Raw genomic sequence first — 23,615 nt, forward strand, 5'->3', positions numbered from 1 at the left:
TACACAAGAAGAAATATGCAATATGAATATGCCTATTGTCTATCAAATAAATTGAATAAATACTTAATTATCTTTCAAAATGGAAATCATTGGGCCCAGATGAGTTCACAACTACATTTTACCAAACATTAAAAAAGAAATAATATCAATTCTATATAATCTCTTTCAGCAGACAGAAGTAAAAAGAATTTTTCCTAATTCATTCTGTGAGGCCAGCATTACCTTAATACCAAAAGACAAAGACTTTATAAGAAAAGAAAACCACAGACTAACATATCTCTTGAACATAGCTGCAAAAGTCCTCAAGAAAATGTTAGCAAATCAAGTCTAACAATGTACAATAAGAATTATACACCATGACTAAGTGAGATTTATTCCAGGTATGAGAGTTTGGTTCAACATTGAAAAATCAATTAATTTAATGCATTAAATCAACAAACTAAAGAAGGAAAAACACATGATCACATAAATAGATGCAGAAAAGCATTTAACAAAGTCCAACATCCATTCATGATTAGGCACTGTCAATAAACTAGGAATGGAGAGGATCTTCCTCAACTTGATAAAGAATATCTACAAAAACTAACAGCTAATACACATAATGGACACAAGGAGGGGAACATCATACACTGGGGTCTGTAAGGGGGTGGGAGGCAAGGGGAGGGACAGCATTAGGACAAATACCTAATGCATGCAGGGATTAAAACCTAGATGACGCGTTGATAGGTGCAGCAAACCACCATGGTGCATGTATACCTATGTAACAAGCCTGTACGTTCTGCACATGTATCCCAGAACTTAAAATAAAATTAAAAAAAAGAAAAGAAAAATTATAATAGTTAAAAAAAAGCAGTGTACATTAAGAAACATTAGAAAATAGCATGACATATGCAACTTAATAATTGATATGTTCCACTCAATATTGTGCAATTTAAAAAAGAAATTATTTCACCTGAATTTCTAAATGTATTACTTATATTCTCTTTATCTTTTAATTTTAGAAAACTCCTTATTTGCAATGTTATATCTCATTGTTTACTTGTGTGCTTTCCATGTGATTTCCTTTTTTGTTCAGTATTACTAGACATATGTTCAATTGATAGATTTTGTAACAGTTTGTATTTTTGTTGACCCTATGTCGTTTTCCACTTTATTTTACAGCTCTTGCCCCCTTTATCCCAACTTATTTACAATGTTAGTTCTTTTATTTTTATTTAGTATTTGTCTTTATAAAAGTTTGTGTGTGTGTGTGTATGTGTGTATGCATATATTTGGAAAAGTCACAGAGTTGTGCGAATAGATCGTTTCATAACAAATAACACTCTCCTGCCACACCGTCCCCATTCCTGCTCCCCAGAGCCAACCAGGTTCATTCTTTTAGCTATTTCTTATGATTCACGTGTCTTAAAAACACGGCTTATATTGCTACTTCTTGCTTGTAAAGTTTTAAACATTATCCATTGATTTCCCAATACAGATTATTGGTATCTGGGTTTAATTATCTCTCACTATTACTCAATCCCCACTATATTCCCTTATGCCCTATATTCCCTGTGTCCTGTCCTTCCAGAACAGTTATATGGTTTCTTTGCTTAAATCATAATCATTTAACCATAATTGAGTCATTATTGGGACTACATAAATGCTATTTATCTTGGAATATTTTTTCCTGCATGATCTTTTGTTTTCTTTTAGTTTTGTTTGCAAATGCTTCCCCCTAAAATTATGCTCCATTGTGTAAATAGCTTCATAATAGATTAATATAATATTGGAATCTATTTTTTTTTCCATCTTCTTGAAGAAATATCTTCTGGAAACTAATGATTGCTCTCTCCCTGAGCTGCAGTTGTCTTTCTGAGATTTCACATCACCAGCGATGGTGGAATTTCCTTCCCTCTTTCTTATATCAGCCCCCATTACTTGATTCCCATGTTTTTCTCTTTCTTAGTTTACTCCCTCACTTTCTGGGAGGCAAAAATGGTTGAGATCTTGCACATTAGAAAAAATTGTCTTTATGCTACTCTCACACTTCTTTGATAGTTTAGCTGGTTATTAAATCCTTGGTTGTAATTATTTTCTAAGAATGATGCTGCTCTGTTGGTTTTTGGCTTTCATTGTTGCTGGTTAGAACTCCAACGCTATTCTGACTCTTTCACATTCCTGTTAAACCTTTTCCTTTTCTCCTCTTTGGAAGCTGCAGGATCTCCAGTGCTCTAAAATTTTATGAAGACATGCCTAGGTTTGAGCCCTTCAATTGGTTGATCCATTTAGTTGTGAAACAGGTCTTTCAGATATGGGAAACGTTCTTTTTTTTTTTTTTTTGAGACGGAGTTTCGCTCTTGTTACCCAGGCTGGAGTGCAAATGGCGCGATCTCGGCTCACCGCAACCTCTGCCTCCTGGGTTCAGGCAATTCTCCTGCCTCAGCCTCCTGAGTAGCTGGGATTACAGGCACGTGCCACCAGGCCCAGCTGATTTTTTGTAGTTTTAGTAGAGACGGGGTTTCACCATGTTGACCAGGATGGTCTCGATCTCTTGACTTCGTGATCCACACGCCTCGGCCTCCCAAAGTGCTGGGATTACAGGCGTGAGCCACCGCGCCCGGCCTGGGAAACATTCTTAAGTCATTTCATCCATGACTTCTTCACTATTTTCTTTGTTCTCTGTATCTCTTTGTCTTTCCTTATGAATTCCTATTATTTAGATGTGAGACCTCAACATGTTGCTTATCTTTTATCTCCCATTTTCATAAATCTGTTTTTTTACTATTTTCTGGGAGATATTTTTCAAAATTACACTCCATTTTATTGAAAAATTTCCATGTTTTTATTTCTTTGTTCTTCTTATTTCCTGATTGTGATTTTTTGTAGTTTCCTGTTCCTGTTTCAAGGAAGATATATTTTTCAAGTTTTGTAACCCCATAAAGTCTCTATTTCTTCCATACTAACTGGACATCTGTTATTCTTTTTCTAGTTTCTGGAAGAGAACACAACTTTTAAATTTTCAATAAAAGTCTTTATTTTCAACCTTTTTTATTTTAAAATAAGTACATTTTAGACTATACATTTCTCTCTACACACTGCTGTAGCTGCATATTGCAAGTTTTGAAATGTAGTATTTTTATTGTCATTCAGGTCTAAATTTCTATTTTGCAATTTTCGTTGTTTCTTATTAACCATGAGTTAGTTCCAAGAACATTTTAAAGTTTACGAACATTGTGTTTTTTTTTTGTTTGTTTGTTTTTTTTTTTTGAGATGGAGTTTCGCTCTTGTTACCCAGGCTGGAGTGCAATGGCGCGATCTCGGCTCACCGCAACCTCCGCCTCCTGGGTTCAGGCAATTCTCCTGCCTCAGCCTCCTGAGTAGCTGGGATTACAGGCACACGCCACCATGCCCAGCTGAATTTTTGTATTTTTTTTAGTAGAGACGGGGTTTCACCATGTTGACCAGGATGGTCTCGATCTCTTGACCTCATGATCCACCCGCCTCGGCCTCCCAAAGTGCTGGGATTACAGGCTTGAGCCACCGCGCCCGGCCCGAACATTGTGTTTTTAACCACCTTTTTCTGGTGCTTGATTTCTAATTCAATTTTATTGTGATCAAGGAAGAACATGGTCAGTATGATACCAGATCTTTTACACCTTTCAAAAACTTTAAGTCCTATTAAGTGACTAGTTTTTATAAATATTCCATCTATATTTGGAAATAATGTATATGTCATATTTATTAAATGCTAATTAATTTTGTTGTTCCTTTGAAGAACAAAATTCCTTCTTGGAAAAGAAAAAATCCTGTTTTTCCTTTCTGCTCTTGTCTTTCACACTCAACACATAGCACACAGACACCAGATTCTCAAAGGGGCACCAGCTGTGTGTCCTCCAATTCAATTCTGAAACTATGGTCAGATTTCGTAGGTTGAGGGCTCAGTCCCACAAGACTATTCCCCACTTCAGATGATAGACACAAGCCCTAGGTTGTGATCTGTAGTTTTGACCTATCAGCAGTAAATTGGGGTTCCCATGACTCTCTCCTTGGATCCTATTAATTTGCTAGAGAGTTGCACAGAACTCAGGGAAATACTTTACTTATGTTTACCAGTTTATTATAAAGGATATTAAAAAGGATACAGATAAACAGCCAGATGGAAGAGATGCACAGGCAACCATGTGGGAAGGGGAACAGAGTTTTCACCCTCTTTCTGAGCATGCCACACTCCAGGGACCTCCATGTGTTCAGATATCTAGAAGGTCTCTGAACCAGCTTCATTGTGTAAGTATGATTGAATAAATCATTGGCCATTGGTGATCACCTCAATCTTCAGCTCCTCTTCTCTCCCCAAAGGTTGGGAGGTGGGGCTAAATATTACAACCCTCTAATAATATGTTGGTATTTCCAGTGACTATCCTCCTTCCTGAAGATATTTAGGGGCCCCGGCCACCAGTCATCTCATTAATACACAAAAGATTCTCATCAGTTTAGACAACCCAAGGGTTTTGGTAGCTATATGTAAGGAAATGGGGACAAAGACCAAATACATATTTTGTAATATCACAGATTCTACACCCTCAATAATTTTTTATCTTCTTGATCTATCAATTTATAGTAGAGATGTTTTTAAATCTCCCATTATGATTGTGGATTTTTGTTGTATATCCCTTGAGGCAAACATTGTCAGTTACATATAAGTTGAAAACAAATATCTTTCTGGTAGAATTTTCATTTCATTATATGATTGCCAGTTATCTGTCTTTATTACAGTTAATGCTTTTGGCTTCCAATTTTAATCTGACAACTTTTTATTATTAGTATTTGCATGGGTTTTTTTATTTTTAATTTTTGTGAATACATAACAGGTGTGTATATTTATGGGGCATATGAGATGCCTTGATAAAGTATGTAACACATAAAAATCACATCATGGAAGATGGGGTATCCATCCCAGCAAGCATTTATCCTTTGTTTTACAATCCAATTATACTCTTTTAGTTATTTTCAAATGTACATTTGAAAATTATTATTAACTTAATAATAAAATTATTATTAAATTATTATTAACTATAGACACTGTTGTGTTATCAAATATTAGGCCTTATTTATTCATTTTAAATGTATCTGTACCCATTAACTATCCCCACTTCCTGCTCGACAACCCACAACCCTTTCCAGCCTCTGGTAAACATCTTTTTACTCTCTCTCTTTTTAAAAAATAAAATTTAGTTTTGATTTTTAGTTCAGGGGTACATGTCCAGGTTTGTTACATAGGTAAACTTGTGTCATGAGGATTTGTTGTACAGATTAATTCATAACCCAGGTATTAAGTCTAGTATCCATTAGTTATTGTTCCCGATACTCTTCATCCTCCCATCCTCCACCCTCCAATAGGCCCTAGTGCATGTTGTTTTCCTCTATGTGTTCTCATCATTTATCTCCCACTTATACGTGAGAACATGTGGTATTTGGTTTCCTGTTCCTGCATTGGTTTGCTAAGGATAATGGCCTCCAGTTCCATCCATGTCCCTGCAAAGATATAATCTCATACTTTTTTATGGCTGCATAGTATTCCATGGTGTTTATGTACCACATTTTTTTTTATCCAGTCTATCATTCATGGGCATTTAGGTGGATTCCATGTCATGTGTTTGCTATTGTGAATAGTGCTGCATTGAATATTCATGTGCACACGTCTTTGTAATAGAATGGTTTATATTCCTTTCCATATATACCCAGTAATGGGATTGCTGAGTCAAATGGTAATTCTGTCTTTAGGTCTTTGAGGAATCGCCACACTGTCTTCTGAAATGGTTGAACTTATTTACACTCCACCAACAGTGTATAAGTGTTCTTTTTACTCCATAAGCTTGCCAGCATCTGTTATTTTTGACTTTTTAATAATAATCATTCTGACTGGTATGAGATGATATCTCATTGTTTAGATTTGCATTTCTCTAATGATCAGTGATATTGAGCAATTTTTCATATGAATGTTGGATATATATATGTCTTCTTTGAAAAGAGTCTGTTCATGTCCTTTGCCCACTTTTTAATTGTGTCATTTGTTCTTTTCTTATAAATTTATTTAAGATTCTGATGCATTTTTCAGTATGCCAGTTGCATTTTTCAACTCCAGAATATCTGCTTGGTTCTTTTAAATTATTTCAATTTCTTTGTTAAATATATTTGATAGTTCTGAATTACTTCTCTGCATTTTCTTGAATTTCTTTTAGTGTTTCAAAAACAGGTATTTTGTATTCTCTGTCTGAACAGTCACATATCGCGCTTTCTCTAGGATTGGTTCCTGATGTTTTATTTTGTTCATTTCATAAGGTTATGTTTTCCTGGATCATCTTGATACTTGTAGATGTTCATCTATGTCTGGGTATTGAAGAGTTGAGTATTGATTTTAGTCTTCACAGTCTGGGCCTGTTTGTACCTGTCATTCTTGGGAAGGCTTTCTGGATATTTGAAAGGATTTGGGTGTTGTGATCTAAGTTACATTTGCTTTAGGGGGCACCCCAAGTTCAGTAGTGCTGTGGTTCATCAGACTCATAGAAGTGCCACCTTTACAGTCTTGCACAAGATCTGCAAGAATCTATGGATTACCAGACAGAAAGTCTTGTTATTTGCCCTTACTTTCTCCCAAATAAACGGAGTTTCTCTCTCTGCTCTGAGTCACCTGAAGCTGGGAGTGGATTGGTACAAGCACCCCTATGGCTACTACCCCAGTACTGCTTGGGGTCAGACCTGAAGCCAGCACAGCACTGGGCCTCACCCAAGGCGTGCTGTAACCACTGTCCGGCTACTGCCTATGTTTGCTCAAGGTCCTGGTGTTCTAAATCAGCAGGTGGCAAATCCAGCCAGGCCTATGTCCTTCCCTTCAGGAAAGCAAGCTCCCTCAACGCCTCAGGAGGGCCCAGCATTGCCATCTGGGAGCCAGGGACTAGAGTCAAAAACCTTGGAAGTCCACCTGATCTTCTAGTGTACTGCTGCTGAGCTGAAACTCCAATCACAAGATTCAGCCCTTCCCACTCCTCCCTCCCCTTTCCAAAGGCAAAGGAAACTCAGCCTGTGGCCACTGCCACCTCAGGCCCATAGGGAGTTTTTCCAGATTACCTCTCATGTTCCCTCAAGGTCCAAGAGCTCTTTAGTCAGCTTATGGTGGATGCTGCCTGACCTGGGACTCACCTTTCAGAGAAGTGGGCTCCCTTTGGCCTGAGCAGGACCAGAAATGCCATCCAAGAGCCACGTCCTGGAATCAGGGACCCCAAGAACCTGCTTGGTATTCTACCCATCTGTTACCAAACTGGTACCTTAGGTGCAAGACAAAGCTCCCTTCTCAAGCAGAAGGAGTCTCACCCCATAGTCACCACAACTGGAAATGTGCTGAGTCTTGCCTAAGGCTGGCAAGTCTCAGCATCTCACTGGAGGCCCTCAACATAGTACCCATAGTACCTGGGTATCACTGCTGGTCAGGGTCCAAGGGCTCTTCTATTAGCAGGTGATTAAATCCTGTTAGGACTGGGTCCTTCCTTTCAAAGCAGTGGGTTCACTTCTGGCACAGGGTGTATCTAGAAATGTCCAGGTGGTAGGGCCTGTAATGGGGGCCTCATGACTCTGATCAATGCCCTATCCTGCTGTGTCTAAGGTGGTATCCAAGAAGCAAGACAAAGTCCTCCCCACTCTCCCCTGTCCTTTCCTCAAGTAAAAGGAAGGGATCTTTTTTTTTTTTTTTTTTTTGCCTGCTTCCACTTTCCCTTCGGCTATGACTGTAGAAGGAGGAGGCCTCCCTGAGGCTTCCTTAGGAGCTGATACTACCATGATAGGGCGGGATGTCTTTTGGAGACACAAGCTGTGCACCCTTGGCTTAGGGAAGGAGTGATACCAGCAATCACTTAGCTGCCCCAGATGGTGATTCAATAGGTGAGGTTCCCCCCTCGCCCCCAACCCAGTTCACTGTCTCTGGGACCAGTTCAGCCCTACGACTCACCTAGTGCTGCAGTCCTTGTGGCCTGGACTGGTTTTGTAGTTTATTTGGAGTCCCAGACCATTTTAGCCCATGGTAGCAAGGCTTGCCACGGTGGCAAGGCTTGCAGAAACTCAAGTTCCCACTGCTGGGATTGCCTATTCCCCTTCGGCTAGGGTAGGTTTAAATGCATCCTTGGTGGTTGGGCGTCAGTTGAGTTTGGTCTCATTTTGCTTTCTGCTTTAACGAAGGCAGCTCAGAGTTCAATGCCCAAGGATTGCTGCCTTTCCCTCCCCCCATGGCACAGAAAGTCTTTCTGTCCCCAGCCTTCACCGCCGGGGGATGGGAGAGGGGTGGCATCAGCAATTCAAAAGTGTTTATTCTACCTCTTCAGTGCCTCTTTCAGCAATATGGAGTTAAAACAAGGTACTGTGAGTGCTGCCTGATTTTTGGTTCTTACAAAGGTTTTCTTGTGTTTAGATAGCTATTAAATTGGCGTCCTTGCAGCGGGGAAAATTGGTGGGGACTTCTATTGTTCCATCTTGTTCCACCCTGCATGACATTTTTCATTCCTTTTTTGTCAACATTTCTGGTGGCTTTATTTTTTTATATGTGTGTTACACATTTGAATTTTTAAATAGCCCACTCTTTTCATAAAGAGTGTAATATGTTATTTATTTTGATTACTAATGTATTTGAACTTAGTTGTGCAATTATTCTTTGTTCCTTTTCTTATGCCTTCTGTTGGATAGATGAAATTTTCCATTTATTGATTTGGAGGCTGTATTTTCAAAGAAAGTTTCGTTATTCAATACCTATGTCTTTATCCCAGCTTTGGTCCTTAGCTTAGTTTTACTATCCAATGGACGTACTTTCTCTTGATGTCATTTAATGTTTTAATTTTATGCCCATTTTAAATACAAAAAGTTGTTATAATTATTTTAAATTAACAATTAAACAGATTTACTCACATATTTATTATAGGTGATGTAGTGTGTTTCCATTAGAAAGCATATATATAATGTTTGGTTCTCTTTTTATCTCATTGATAGCCACTAATGGCCATTACCTACACCCATTAATTAGATAGGTATTATACAATGGTGATTTTTATTTTTATTATTTCTTTTTCATTTATGAGTTGAGACTCTTCTATAGATAAAAACTTGTACTTATCAACTATTTGTTTACCCTGAGGTACAATTCATATAAGAAAGGCATAATTAATAGTTGATTTTTCTCCCCTTATTTATGTGTTTTTTTTCCTGGAGTGCATTGGCATACCCCCCTTATTTGTTAATTCTGAATAGTAAATTGGTTCTGTCGCATCCTCCAAGAAGATCAAAGAGTATTTTAAAAAATATCCTTATGAACTCACGGATTTAAATCCATTACATGTTTTTATCCTTCATGTTGTTCAGACAGACCTACCTTTGATCAGTTGGAACCTATTCATACAGATTTCTGACTTCTAAAGACACGATTCTATTACCCATTGATAAAACATCTTGCTTTTATTATATCACCTGATATTTAAGCTCATCTAATACATTTGATGTCCAGGAACTCTGTTCCTTCTAATGGGAAATTAGAGACCACGATGTGGGCTCTAGGAGTGTTTATTACTTCTGGTTCATTTTTGTTTCTAGATCTTTTTAGTGAACAAAGCTAACCAATATGTCTTTTGTTTGTTTGTTTGTTTTCATTTTTGTTGTGTTTTGAGATGGAGTCTTGCTTTGTCACCAGCCTGGAGTGCAGTGGCACAATCTCAACTCACTGCAATCTCCACCTCCCAGGTTCAAGCAATTCTCCTGCCTCAGCCTCCCAAGTAGCTGGAATTACAGGCACCACCACCTCACTCAGCTAATTTTTGCATTTTTGATATAGACGGGGTTTCACCATGTTGGCAAGGATGGTCTTGATCTCCTGATGCTGTAATCTGCCTGCCTCAGCCTCCCAAATAGGTCTTTTTAAAAGAAAATGCATCATGAGTTCATACTGATACTTCCAATTCTAAATAAGAGTCACCGATTTTACCTAACCTCATTGAATTTGCATCTTTATTTTCTTTCTCCCAAGTCAAAAATCCTTACGACACCAAAAAATTACTCATTTGCTTTATTCAACAATAAACACACAACAGTCACAGAATAATGTTATCAACACTACCACTGACAATGTAATTACTTAGTTTTACATCTGTTTCTCAGGACTGCTTTTTGTTGTTGTTGTTTTGTCTGTAGGTTTCGTCCCCATTAAGGATGTATAGTCAAATTTCTGTGTTTTAAAGTCAATGGATATAAGTTTTCTCTATGTGGCTATGACACCAACTGTATACACATAAGTTCATTTATGTCTTAATTTCAATTTTAGGAGTTGCTTTACATAAGTTTAATTTTTCCTTATAAATGCACGAAATATTTACATAGTTTCAAAGTCAAATACACAAAATGAGGTATATTCATTGAAATCTAGCTTCTATTTCTGTCTCTTTGATGCTACTTCCTCTCCCCATAAGTAACCATTATTTAATGTTATGGTTTATAATTTCATTTACAATGACATATGGGCATAATTATACATGCATTTATAATTTATATTTCCCCTTTCCTAGTTAAAAATGGCATCAGTACTGTTTTCTCCTTTTTGATTTTCTTCCCTAAACAACATACCCTAAGATTACTTTGTAGTATTACACAGAGATATTTTTTTATCTGTTTTCATACCTGCATAGCACTTCACTTTTTAATACCACAATTTATTTCACCAGTTCCCTACTGATAGACATTTAGATCTGTTTCCTGCTTTCCTATCATTATAAATAATGTTTCAATGAATGACTATGTGTATATATTTATACACACATATATATCTCTCTCTTTGCATTTTTGCAATGTATCTTTGAATTAGATACTTAGAAGTGAGATTCCTGGATCATAGGATAATTTAGTATGTAATTTTGCAGAATTTTGCCAAATTTCCTTTTATAGGGACTTTGCATTTTCTGCTCCCACCAGCAATGTTGCCTCGTAGCCTCAGCCAATCTGGTAAGTGTGAAATGGTCTTTCTGCACGGTTTGCATTTCATTCATCTTGAGCTAACCATCATAAGGTTAAGGTCCATTTGCATTTTTTTCTGTGAACTGTCTGTTCATATCTCTATCCAAGTTTTCTCTAGGACTGATGGTCTTTTTCCTGCCTATTTTAAGAAGTCCTATATTCTTTCCCAGTTTATTATTTCTCTTTTTACTTCATTCATTTTTTAAAGGTAATCAAATATATCTGTCTTTTTTCCCTTATTACTTCTCGATTTTAAAACATAGTAAGGAACGTTTTCCCAACTCTCAGCTTGTAGAAGAATTCACCCATGTTTTCCTCTGGTACTTATATGCTTATTTTCTGTATTTGAATCTCTGATCCATTTAAAATTTATCTAGTATATGGTGTGAGGAGTTTTATCTTTTTCAATGAGCTTATATAGTTTTCCCATACCAACTAAATAAAAGTTCATCTCCCCCTACTGACTTGAAGTGCTACTTTTAGTGTATAATTAACTTTCGCATAAAATAGGGTCTATTTTCTATTCATTTTGTTTTTGTTTTTGTTTTGAGACAGAGTCTTATTCTGTCTCCCAGGCTGGAGTGCAATGGCGTGATTTCAGCTCACTGCAACCTCCGCCTCTTAGGTTCAAGCAATTCTCCTGCCTCAGCCTCCTGAGTAGCTGGGACTACAAGCACCCACTACCATGCCTGGCTAATTTTGGTATTTTTAATAAAAACAGGGCTTCGCCATGCTGGCCAGACTGGTCTCAAACTCCTGACCTCAGGTGATCCGCCCGTCTTGGGCTCCCAAAGTGCTGGCATTAGAGGCATGAGCCACTGTGCCCGGCCTGGATTTTCTCCTCTTTCTCATCGGTGTGTCTATGAACCAGTATCAAAATGTTGTAATTTTCAAAGACATGTAGTATGTTTTAATGTCTGGCATTGTTAGACCCTTCACCACTACTTTTCATTTTCAGGGTTTCTTGGTTATTTTTACTTATTTGTGATTCTAAATGAGCTTATAATCAACTTGTTAAGCTCCAGAAAAGTACCTGTTAAGGTTTATAAATAAACTTAAGGAGATCTGATACCTTGTTATGTTGATTCTTTAATGCAAGAATATGCTAAGTCTATTTTGGTCTTTTGAAATGTTGTAGAGTTTCGCTCATATCTATTTTGAATATTTCTTGTTAAGTTTATTTCTAGGTATTTTATTTTATTTTTTTCTGTGGCAAAAAACTTGTATCTCCCGTTCGACCGCCTAACTGGTGTTTGCTTAAATGAAGAACCCCTTAGTCTTTTTTTCTCTTAAATTTCTCTATCCTTTCCTACCAAACATTACTGATGTTGAGCTGTGTAAAAGTGATAAATTGAGATTTTTATTCCCTCTGAAAATGTTACTCCTTTCTCTTTGTCATTAAGTGCTACTGGTGACAAGTCTTCTCTTAAATTGTTATTAATATGTCTATAATATCTTTTGTAACAATTACTATAATCTCTTCATCTCTGAAATTCTACAACTTTACTGTGAAATGCCTAGCTATGTATTTGTTTTAATTTATTATGTTAGGTGGTAAGAGTCCTTTTTATTCTGCATGTTCAAGCTTTTGCTCCTTTTAATTTAATTATTATTATTTTTTAAAATTTCAACTTTTATTTAGATTCCAGAGGTACATATGCAGGTTTGTTGTATGAGTATATTGCATGATGCTGAGGTTTGGGGTACAAATGATCCCATCTCCCAGGTAGTAAGCATAGTACCCAATAGGCAGCTTTTCAACCCTTGCTCCCCACCCCCACTCCAGTAGTCTCCCATGTCTATTGCTCTCATTCTTATGTCCATGTGTACCCAATGTTTAGCTCGTACTTACAAGTGTGAGTATGCAGTATTTGGTTCCCTTTCTGTGTTGATTAGCTTAGGACACTGGCTTCCAGTTGCATTCATATTGCTGCAAAAAACATGATTTTGTTCTTTTCATGGCTGTATAGTATTCCATGGTGTATATGTACAACATTTTCTTTATCTGGTCCACCATTGATGACCTAGATTGATGCCATGTCTTTGCTATTGTGAGTAATGCTACAATGAACATAGAAGTGCATGTGTCTTTTTGGTACAATGATTTATTTTCCGTTGGGTATATATCCAATAATGCAGTTGTTGGGTTGAATGTCGAATGGTAGTCCTATTTTTAGTTGTTTGAGGACTCTCCAAATTGCTTTCCACAGTGGCTGAACTGATTTACATTGCCATCAATAGTATGTAAGTGTTCCCTTTTCTCTGCAGTCTCACCAGCATGTTGTTTTCTGCCTTGTAAATTATATCCATTCTAACTTGTATGAGATGGCATCTCATTGTGATTTTGATTTACATTCCTCTGATAATTAATGATATGAAGCATTTTTTCATATGTTTGTTGACTGCTTAGCAAGAATGCCCATTCACACCACACCTATTCAACATAGTTCTAGAAGTTCTTGCCAGGGCAATCAGGCAAGAGAAAGAAATGAAAGGCATATGAACAGGAAAAGAAGAAGTCAAGATCTCTCTCTTCACTGGTGATATGACTCTATACCTAGAAAACCCTAAAGATACCACCAAAAAGTTCCTAGAACTGATAAGCGACTTCAATAAAGTTTCAGGATACAAAATCAATTTACCAAAATTAGTAGCATCTCTATACACCAATAACGTTCATGCTGAGAGCCAAATCAAGAACACAATCCTGCCTAAAACAGCCACACACACAAAAAATACCATAGAAATACATTAAACCAAGGAGGTGAAAGAGCTCTGTGAGAAGAACTACAAAACACTGCTGAAAGAAATCACATGACAAACAAATGGAAAAATATTTCACGCTCATGGAATGGTAGAATCAATATCATTAAAATGGCCATACTACCCAAAGCAACTTACGGGTTCAACACTATTCCTACCAAACTACCAACATTATTTTAGAAAAAAACTATTCTATCATTCATATGGAACCAAAAAGAACCCTAATAGCCAAAGCAATCTTATTTTATTAATTTTTTAAGAGACAAGATGTCATTTTGTTACCCAGGCCGGAGTACTATGGTGCAATCACAGCCCCATGGGCCTCAAACTCCTGGCCTCGAGCAATTCTGCCTCAAGCTCCTGAGTAGCTGAAACTATAAGCATGCACCATCACACCCAGCTTATTTATTTATTTATTTATTTATTTATTTTAGAGATGGGGGTCTCACTATATTCCCCAGGCTGTTCTCAAACTCCTGGCCTCAAGAGATACTCCTGCCTTAGCTTCCCAAGTAGCTGGAATTATAGGCATGAGCCACCAGGCCCAGCAAATTAGGCTTAATTAAAAGAAAATTCTCACTTATTGTATCTTCAAATTATTGTATCTTGCCATTTCCTCTGTTGTCACCCCCTTAAAATCCTTTTCTACGAATGTGGAAGCATCTCAGTCTTCTCTTTGATATTTCTCTCTATTTTTATTTCCCTCTTCCATCCTTCATTCCTCAGGACTATTTCATAATTCACTAATTTGCTCTATTGGTTTAGTGTTTATTAAATTTTAATTTTTCTGACAAGAGATCCAATTTCCAACATTCTAAAGGGTTTGTTTTCAAATATACCATTTTTTTGAGACAGAGTCTCACTCTGTCACTTAGGCTGAAGTGCAGTGGTGTGATTATGGCTCACTGCAACCTCCACCTCCTGGGCTCAAACAATCCTCCAATCTCAGCCTGCTGAGTAGCTGGGACTACAGGTGCCTGCTACTGTGCCAGCTAATTTTTGTCAGATATACCAGTTCTTTGAAAATATCTCTCTGTTTTTATTTCTTTACTCTTTTAGTCAAAGTTATGCTTTCATTTATGTCTTTGAACATTTTCAATATACTTATTTTCAAAATTCTTAATCAGACTATTACATAAAAATAATTTTTTGTGCAGCGAATTTCTGTTTCAATTGTTTGCTTTATTGATTTTTTCATAGTCTTATATTTATTCTTGCATTTTGGAATTTTTGTTTGTAACCTCAGTTTTCTTTCTTTCTTTTACTCCCATCTGTGCTCTCCCCTTTTTTTGGGCAGTTTTGTAGTTGCTTATTCTTGTTCCTCTGTGTTTTCCATTCAAAGCTAGGTCTAATAATAACTTTTGGGAGGCTTTGTCTCATAGTGATCTTGAGGACATGACAGATCCAGTAAAAGCCAGCAGGCGGCTTAGTTCAACCCCAGGTTTTAACATTGTGTGTTCATTTACCTTCCTGGAACTGCAGCTTCATTCTAGTTCTAGGTTCTTCACTCTAGTTCTCCCAGCCAACATACATTTGGGGTAATTTCTTTAGGTTCCTTTCAGAGGGGATGAGTTGGGATCTGGTTTCCTTTAACCATGGCTTTACACTGGAAATCTGCCTCTGTTTTCCGTGTCTTGTGTAAATCACTCTAGTCTCCACGGCCATACAGGAGCTAAATTTCTGGCTACAATTGCCTATTCTTGGGTTTTGAGTTCAGCAAGCCTCAGTCCATCTCTGGTTCACAAATATATGTATCTTGTATTTGATCTCAACTACATCTTTCTTATCTTTACTTTTTATATCTTATGCATCACTGCTATGTGTTTAGATCAGCAAGGATTTTCAAAGCAAGGAATCACTAAGGAATGTTAATTGGAGGTCTGTGTGATTGTAATTCTTTTCATCATTTACCCTGGATTTAACAGGTCACATGCCTGTATCAAAACTTCAAGGGAGCCTAAAAAGTATCTGGAATTTTCGGTTCCTGCAGAGAGAGCTAGCTCTGCCTCCCACCAAAATTCACAATTTGTTGATCTACCAGACTTAGAAAGGGGATTCAGATTTAGGGTTGCCAAACAAGATAACAATCTACTACATCATATACCCTGGAAACCTACGAAGAGATATCCTCTATTTGAGCATTACATATATTTCCTCCTTTCAGTACTAAACCATGTAAATACTGAAGCATCGACCAGATAAAGTTTAATCTCCATGCAATGCAGAGTTGCAGGCCCTACAGATCAACAAGACCACATGAAACAGAGCTTTTTTGTTAAAAGCCTGACTGAAATTCACAATGGCCTGATTTTATACTTTATAATAGCTTTTAATCTGCATTGGTTGGAACTCTAGAGGCCCATCTGTTCTAACAGAAGACTTTGTCAACTTTATATTTTTATGGCACTACTGTAATTGCAGGTTTTTGTGATATTTGTAGAGTTTGAGCTGAAAATAATGAGAAAAAAATAATCTATAAAAAGGTTTGGGACGCCATCACTTTTTAGCAGTTACCATGCGATCACAGATGCCAGGGACATTTAATGATTTAATTATATTGAACTTGAGGCTCTCTTTCCAGTTTCAAAATTTGTAGACATTGGTATCATAGATTGTGGGGAAAAGAAAAAAGAATGGGGTTTACAGATTCTCTTTCCCCTCCTAAGAAAATATTTCCTTTGCCTTATGCCCACTGGAAAAGATTACCACTCCCTTGGGTCCTATGAGAATCTCCCGTTATAACTTTTAAAAAAAGAAAATGTATTACAAGTCTTTACTTGAACCTTTGTCAATGACTCTGTGCCTTTTCTTCATATGCGAAATGTGAGTGAATATATGGGCCTCTATTCTTCCCCAAGATCTCTACCTACCTCTGTAATGTCAAAGCCTACAGGTTCTCTGGCAAGATTTTGGAGTTAAAATTCCAACATGATATTTGTTTGCTTCCCATACTGATTCTCATTAATAATGAGGGCAACGTCTGACTCCATATAGGAACACTGTGATCATTTTAACATATATATATTTTTAAGAGACAGGGTCTCACTCTGTCACCCAGGCTGGAGTGCAGTGGTATGACCTCAGCTCATTGCAGCCTTGAAATCTTGGGCTCAAGCAATCCTCCTACCTCAGCCTCCCAAATAGCTAAGATTCAGGTATATGCCTCCACATTGGGCCATTTATATTTTATTTTTTATTTTTTGTAGAGATGGGGTCTCACTCTGTTGCCCAGGCTGGTCTTGAACTCCTGGGCTCAAGTCATCCTCCTGCCTCAGCCTCCCAATGTGTTGGGATTACAAACATGAGCCACTGCATCCATCCCATTTTACATTTCATGTTAGAAGATAACTCGACAGTAAAAATTGTCTATAGTTTCTGCCTTAGGCCTGATTACTCCTTCAGCATATTCTTTGGGGATCCTCTTCACCTTCTTGAGTCCATTTTAGAGGTGCCTTAGAACATTATCATAAATTCTCTGTGCATTCACCAGATGTGAGATTTTATTGATTGACTGGAATTTGTTGACAGTGTACCTCTTTCTCTGAATATTTGCCCCTCTTTCTTATCATCTAACTTAGATATATTTTTACCACCTCAAGTTGTATATAGGTCGAGACTAAGTTCTCCTTACCCTGAATACAACTGGTAACACTTTGACTAGAAGAAGTGAGGGTGGAGTGAGAGGCAAACAGGCCTGGGAGTCAAGCTTGGGAGACAAGTAAGAAATGTGTGTTTTCCAACCAAGAAATCATGCACCTATTTACTAGTCTATCTCCTTAAAGAAAAAGTCCTTGAATTAGCTGCTAGCCCACATGTGACCTTCTCCACGGTACCTGACATGCTGTGGATAGTCAGGATGGGTCGTACTCACCTTTCCTTTTATATGATTTAAGTGCTAAATTCAAGGTTTAGTGAAAATATAACGAAGCCCAGTGAGCCTGTATTAAACCATTTATTGTGGTTAGTCAAGTGATAAAAATTGTACTGAAAGTATATAGTTGGAGAGAAACACTCAGATTTTTCAAGAAAAGGAAACACACATTTCAGAAATTTTCTAAATAGCTGCACATTTATAATGGAATAAATAAAATTATTTATTTAATTCAATCCCCATGTCTTTATGGATATATTCCTTTTGAAAATCATATGAACGGAAATAAGTGTCATTTTTCTAAGAAAGGTGTGTTGTCATCTGGCATCAGCAAAATCAAAGAGAGCACTATGATACCACTAAAAATCTTGTTCCTTGTCTTGTAGTCTTTGAAGCCGTGATTACTGCAAGTTTACTTCAGATTTACATCCAAGCGAATAATCTCCTTTCCACGTGTCTGTTTACCCAGTGGTCTCAGAATCAAATTAAGCTATTTCGGTGGAGGAGGAAAGGAATCCATTTGCATAGCGAGATTAACTCCTTTTCCAAGAGTAGGCCCGGTTCACACTATAATAAAAACAAGTACTAAAAACAAATGAAGAAAATAGGCTAGATCCCAAATCAAAAGTTAATATTAATGCAAAAGTAGGGAACAAAGATACAATTGCAAAATAATTGTCAACACAACATAGAATGGAAACGAGTGGTCACCACTTGCATCACACACGCATGTCACACTGCTGCTACCTGCCACAAACCAGAGATAAGCTCGTGGAAGAACTGATACTTTGAATCAAACCAGGGGTGGAGGTGGGGTGAAAGTCTAGAGAAGGCTGGATGAATAGCTATTCTTTAAGGAACACATAGGAAGGGTGGAGGAGAAGGTGATGGATGAGGAGGAGTGGAACTAGGAATAAAATGTTATATCAAATTATAACAACTCCCTCCTGCAACTCCTTTATAGTCACATCTCCTCCCCCCTACACCCCCAACTCCTGGCAACCACTGATGAATTATCCATCTTTATAAGTTTCTCTATTTCAGAATAACATACAAATAGAATCACACAGTATGTAGCCTTTGGGTCTGGTTTCTTTGACTCAGTATAGTTCCTTGGAGATTCATTCAATTTGTTGCATATATCAATAGTTTGTTCCTTTCTATTGATGAGTAGTATTCCAGGACGTATATGGCTGTACCACTGTTTGTCTAACCGTGAATTTCTTTTAACGACAACTGGGTTGTTTCCAGTGTTTGTCTATTACAAATAAATCTGCTATTCGTGTACAAGATTTTTTGTGAGCATACGTTTTCATTTTTCTTGATAAATGGTCAAGAGTGAAATTGCTGGGTGAAATGATAAGTGTATGTTTAGTTTTATAAGAAACTGTCAGAGTGCTATGCCAACAGCAATGTATCAAAGATTCACTTGCCCCACATGCTCATCACCATTTTGTATTAAAAATATTTTTATTTAGCCATTCTAATTGGCATATAATGGTATCTTACGGTGATTTAAATTTGTCAAATACTTTATATGATTATCAATTCATAACATTATGTGACTTTTCCTTCCTCAATTTGTTAACATAATGGATAAGGGGGAGGAATCAATGGATTAAGGGGAGGAACAATTTCTTTACAAATAGATTTTATTTTTTAGAGCAGTTTTAAGTTCACAGCAAAATTGAGCAGAAAGTACAGAGTTCCCATACACTTCCTCTCCTCTATACTTGCACGCCTCCCCAACTCTCAACATCCCCTGCCAGTTACAATTGATGAACCTACATTGATACATCATTACCACCCAAAGCCCATAGTTTGCATTAGGGTTCACTCTTGGTTTTGTATATGCCATATATTTTGACAAATGTATAATGAAATGTATCCACCATTATTATATAGTATAGTATAGGTGTCATATAGTATGGTATAGCACAGCATAGCATAGCATTGTATATACAGAATACTTTCATTGTCCTAAATATCCTCTGTATTTTGCCTATTTATTGCTCCCTTTCCCCAAACCCTGGCAACCACTGATTTTTTTACTGCCTTTATATAGTTTTGCCTTTTCCAGAATGTCATGTATTTAAAATCATACAGTATATAGCAGACACCTCACCAAAGAAGGTATGCATCTGGCAAGGGAATCACATAAAAAGGTGCTCAACATCATATGTCACTAGAAAATTCCAAATTAAGACAGCAATGACATACCACTATGTGCCTATTGAAATAGTGAAAACCCCAAACGCTGACAACACCAAGTGCTGGTGAGGATGTGGAGCAACAGGAACTCTCATTCGTTGCTGGTGGGCATGCAAAGTGGTGCAGCCACTTTGGAAGACAGTGTAACAGTTTCTTACAAAACTAAACATACCCTTACCAAACAATGCAACAATCATGCTTCTAAGTAGTTACCTAAATGAGTTAAAAATGTGGGCCACACAAAAACCTGTTCATGAATGTTCATAGCAGCTGTATTCAGAATTGCCAGAACTTGGAAGCAACCAAGATATTCTTCAGTAGGTAAGTGGATAAGCAAATTTTATTTAGCACTAAAAGTAAATGAGCTCTCAAGGCATGAAAAGACATGGAACCTCAAATGCACATTACTAAGTGAAAGAAGCCAATCTGAAAAGGCTACATACTCTGTCATTCCAACTGTGTAACATCTGGAAATGGCAAAACTCTGGAGACGGAAAAGATGAGTGGTTGCTACAGGTTTGGGGGATGGGGAAGGGGTGAGTATGTGGAGTGCAGGGGATATTTAGAGCAGTGAAACTGTTATGTGTGCAAAATTGAACAGCCCCTTTGGAATATGGTTTGGAAGTTTATAACAAAGCTAAATAGTCTCACCAACAATTGTGCTCCTAGCCATTTACGCAAATGAGCTGAAAGCAAATGCCCACATAAAAACCTGTACATTAATGTTTACAGCATCTTTATTCATAGTCATCAAAATTAGAAGCAACCGGTGGCTGGCAAGAAGGCTGAATAGGAACAGCTCCGGTCTGCAGCTCTCAGAGATATCAACACAGAAGGTGAGTGATTTCTGCATTTCCAACTGAGGTACCCAGCTCATCTCACTGGGACTGGTTAGAGAGTGAGTGCAGCCCATGGATGGCGAACTGAAGCAGGGTGGGGCGTTGCCTCACCAGGAAGTGCAGGGGGTCAGGGGACTCCCTCCCCTAGTCCAGGGAAGCCATGAGGGACTGTGCTGTAAGGAATGGTGCAACTGGGCCCAGATACTACACTTTTCTCATGGTCTTTGCAACCGGCAGACCAGGAGATTCCTTCCAGAGTCTACACCACCAGGACCTTGGGTTTCAAGCACAAAACTGGGCAGCCACTTGGGCAGATATGGAGCTAGCTGCAGGAGTTTTTTTTCATACTCCAGTGGCACCTGGAATGCCAGTGAGACAGAATTGTTCACTCCCCTGGAAGGGGGACTGAAGCCAGGGAGCCAAGTAGTCTAGCTCAGCAGATCCCACCCCCCAGAGAGCCCAGCAAGCCAAGATCTACTAGCTTGAAATTCTTGCTGCCAGCACAGCAGTCTGAAATTGACCTGGGATGCTTGAGTGTGGTGGGGAGAGGGGTGTCTGCCATTACTGAGTCTTCAATAGGCAGTTTTCCCCTCGCAGTGTAAAGAAAGCTGCCAGGAAGTTCAAACTGGGTGGAGCCCACTGCAGCTCTGCAAAGCCACTGTAGCCAGATAGCCTCTCTAGATTCCTCCTCTCTGGACAGGGCATCTCTGAAAAAGAGGCAGCAGCCCGAGTCAGGGATTTATAGATAAAACTCCCATCTCCCTGGGACAGAGCACCTAGGGGAAGCTGTGGTTGTGGGTGCAGCTTCAGCAGACTTAAACATCTCTGCCTGCCAGCTCTGAAAAGAGCAGTGGATCTCCTAGCACATGTTAGAGCTCCTCACGTGGGTCCCTGACCCCCATGCCTCCTGACTGGGAGACACCTCTGAGCAGGGGTTGACAGACATCTCATTCAGGAGAGCTCCAGCTGGCATCTGGTGGGTGCCCCTCTAGGATGAAGCTTCCAGAGGAAGGAGTAGGCAGCAATCTTTGCTGTTCTGCAGCTCCGCTCCTGACACCCAGGCAAATAGGGTCTGGAGTGGACCTCCAGCAAACTTTAGCAGACCTGCAGCAGAGGGACCTTCTAAAACTAAAGAGCTTCTGCACAGCAAAAGAAACTATCATCAGAGTGAACTAACAACCTACAGAATGGAAGAAAATTTTTGCAATCTATCCATCTGACAAAGGGCTAATATCTAGAATCTACAAAGAACTTCAACAAATTTACAAGAAAAGAACAACCCCATCAAAAAGTGGGTGAGGATATGAACAGACACTTCTCCAAAGAAGACATTTATGCAGCCAACAAAGAGATGAAAAAAAGCTCATCATGACTGGTCAGTAGAGAAATGCAAATCAAAACCACAATGAGACACCATCTCATGCCAATTAAAATGGTGATCGTTAAAAAGTCAGGAAACAGCAGACACTGGAGAAGATGTGGAGAAATAGGAACGTTTTTACACTGTGGGTGTGAGTGTAAATTAGTTCAACCATTGTGGAAGACAGTGTGGCAATTCCTCAAGGATCTAGAGCCAGAAATAGCATTTGACCCAGTGATCCCATCACTGGGTGTATACCCAAAGGATTATAAATCATTCTTCTATAAAAACACATGCACACATATGTTTATTGAAGCACTGTTTATAATAACAAAGACTTGGAACCAACCCAAATGCCCATCAATGATAGACTGGATAAAGAAAACGTAGCACATATACACCATGGAATACTATGCAGCCATAAAAAAGGATGAGTTCATGTCCTTTGCAGGGACGTAGATGAAGCTGGAAACCATCATTCTCAGCAAACTAACACAAGAACAGAAAACCAGACACTGCATGTTCTCACTCATAAGTAGGAGTTGAACAATGAGAACACATGGACACAGGGAGAAGAACATCACACGCCAGAGTCTGTTGGGGGATGGAGGGCTGGGGAGGGATAACATTAGGAGAAATACCTGATGTAGATGACAGGTCGATAGGTGCAGCAAACCACCATGGCACATGTATACCTCTATAACAAACCTGCTCATTCTGTACAGGTATCCCAGAACTTAAACTGTAATTAAAAAAAATTAGAAGCAGCCAATATGCCTTTCAATAAGTGAATGCAGAAACAAACTGTAGCTTATCTGTATAGTGGAATATGATTCGATGACAGAAAGAAATGAACTGTCAAGCCACTAAAGACACAAAGGAATCTTACATGCATATTACTAAGTGAAAAAAGTCAGTCTGGAAAAGCTACATAGTATATGGGCCTAACTATATGACATTAAGGAAAAGGCAAAACTATAGGGATAGTAAAAAATATCAGTGGCTGCCAGAGGTCAGGGTTGGGGAATGGATGAGCAAGTGGAGCACAGGCACTATTAAGATCAGTATAACTATTATGTGTGATATTGTGATGGTGGATACATGACACCATGCATTTGCTAAAACCCATAAAACCGTACAACACTAGGAGTGAACCTTAAACTGTGGACTTTAGTATTAATATATTAATATATATATTAATAATATATCAATATCGATTCTTCGATTGTAACAAATGTACCACATCTTTGCAAGATATTAATAATAGGGTAAAATTTGAGGGGGGAAAGAGAGGCGTTGGGATATACGGGAACTCTGTACTTTATGCTCAATATTTCTGTAAACCTAAAAAACTCTAAAACATAAAATCTATTAATTTTTAAAAATACACTTACCATATGACACAGTAATCCCACTTCTAAGTATTTAGAGAAATGAAAACGTGTTCCCACAAAAAGAACATGTTCCCACAAAAAGTCTGTACATGGATGTATATAGCAGTTATTCATCATAACCTCAAACTAGAAACAGCCCAAATGTCCTTAAATAGGTGAAT

The 23,615-nt window shown here is 38.1% G+C and overlaps 1 long non-coding RNA gene across 1 annotated transcript; it reads left to right on the plus strand.

The window, feature by feature from the left end:
- The first annotated feature begins 674 nt into the window (after nt 1–674).
- Nucleotides 675–22,820, plus strand: LOC116536708. The gene is made up of 2 exons (XR_004262767.1): nt 675–726; nt 22,726–22,820. It is a non-coding gene; the product is annotated as an uncharacterized LOC116536708 (long non-coding RNA).
- Nucleotides 22,821–23,615: the final 795 nt, after the last annotated feature.

This window comes from Sapajus apella, unplaced genomic scaffold (assembly GCF_009761245.1).
Source record: "Sapajus apella isolate SASKATOON/1434 unplaced genomic scaffold, GSC_monkey_1.0 scaffold103, whole genome shotgun sequence".
In the NCBI taxonomy this organism is placed as follows: domain Eukaryota; kingdom Metazoa; phylum Chordata; class Mammalia; order Primates; family Cebidae; genus Sapajus; species Sapajus apella.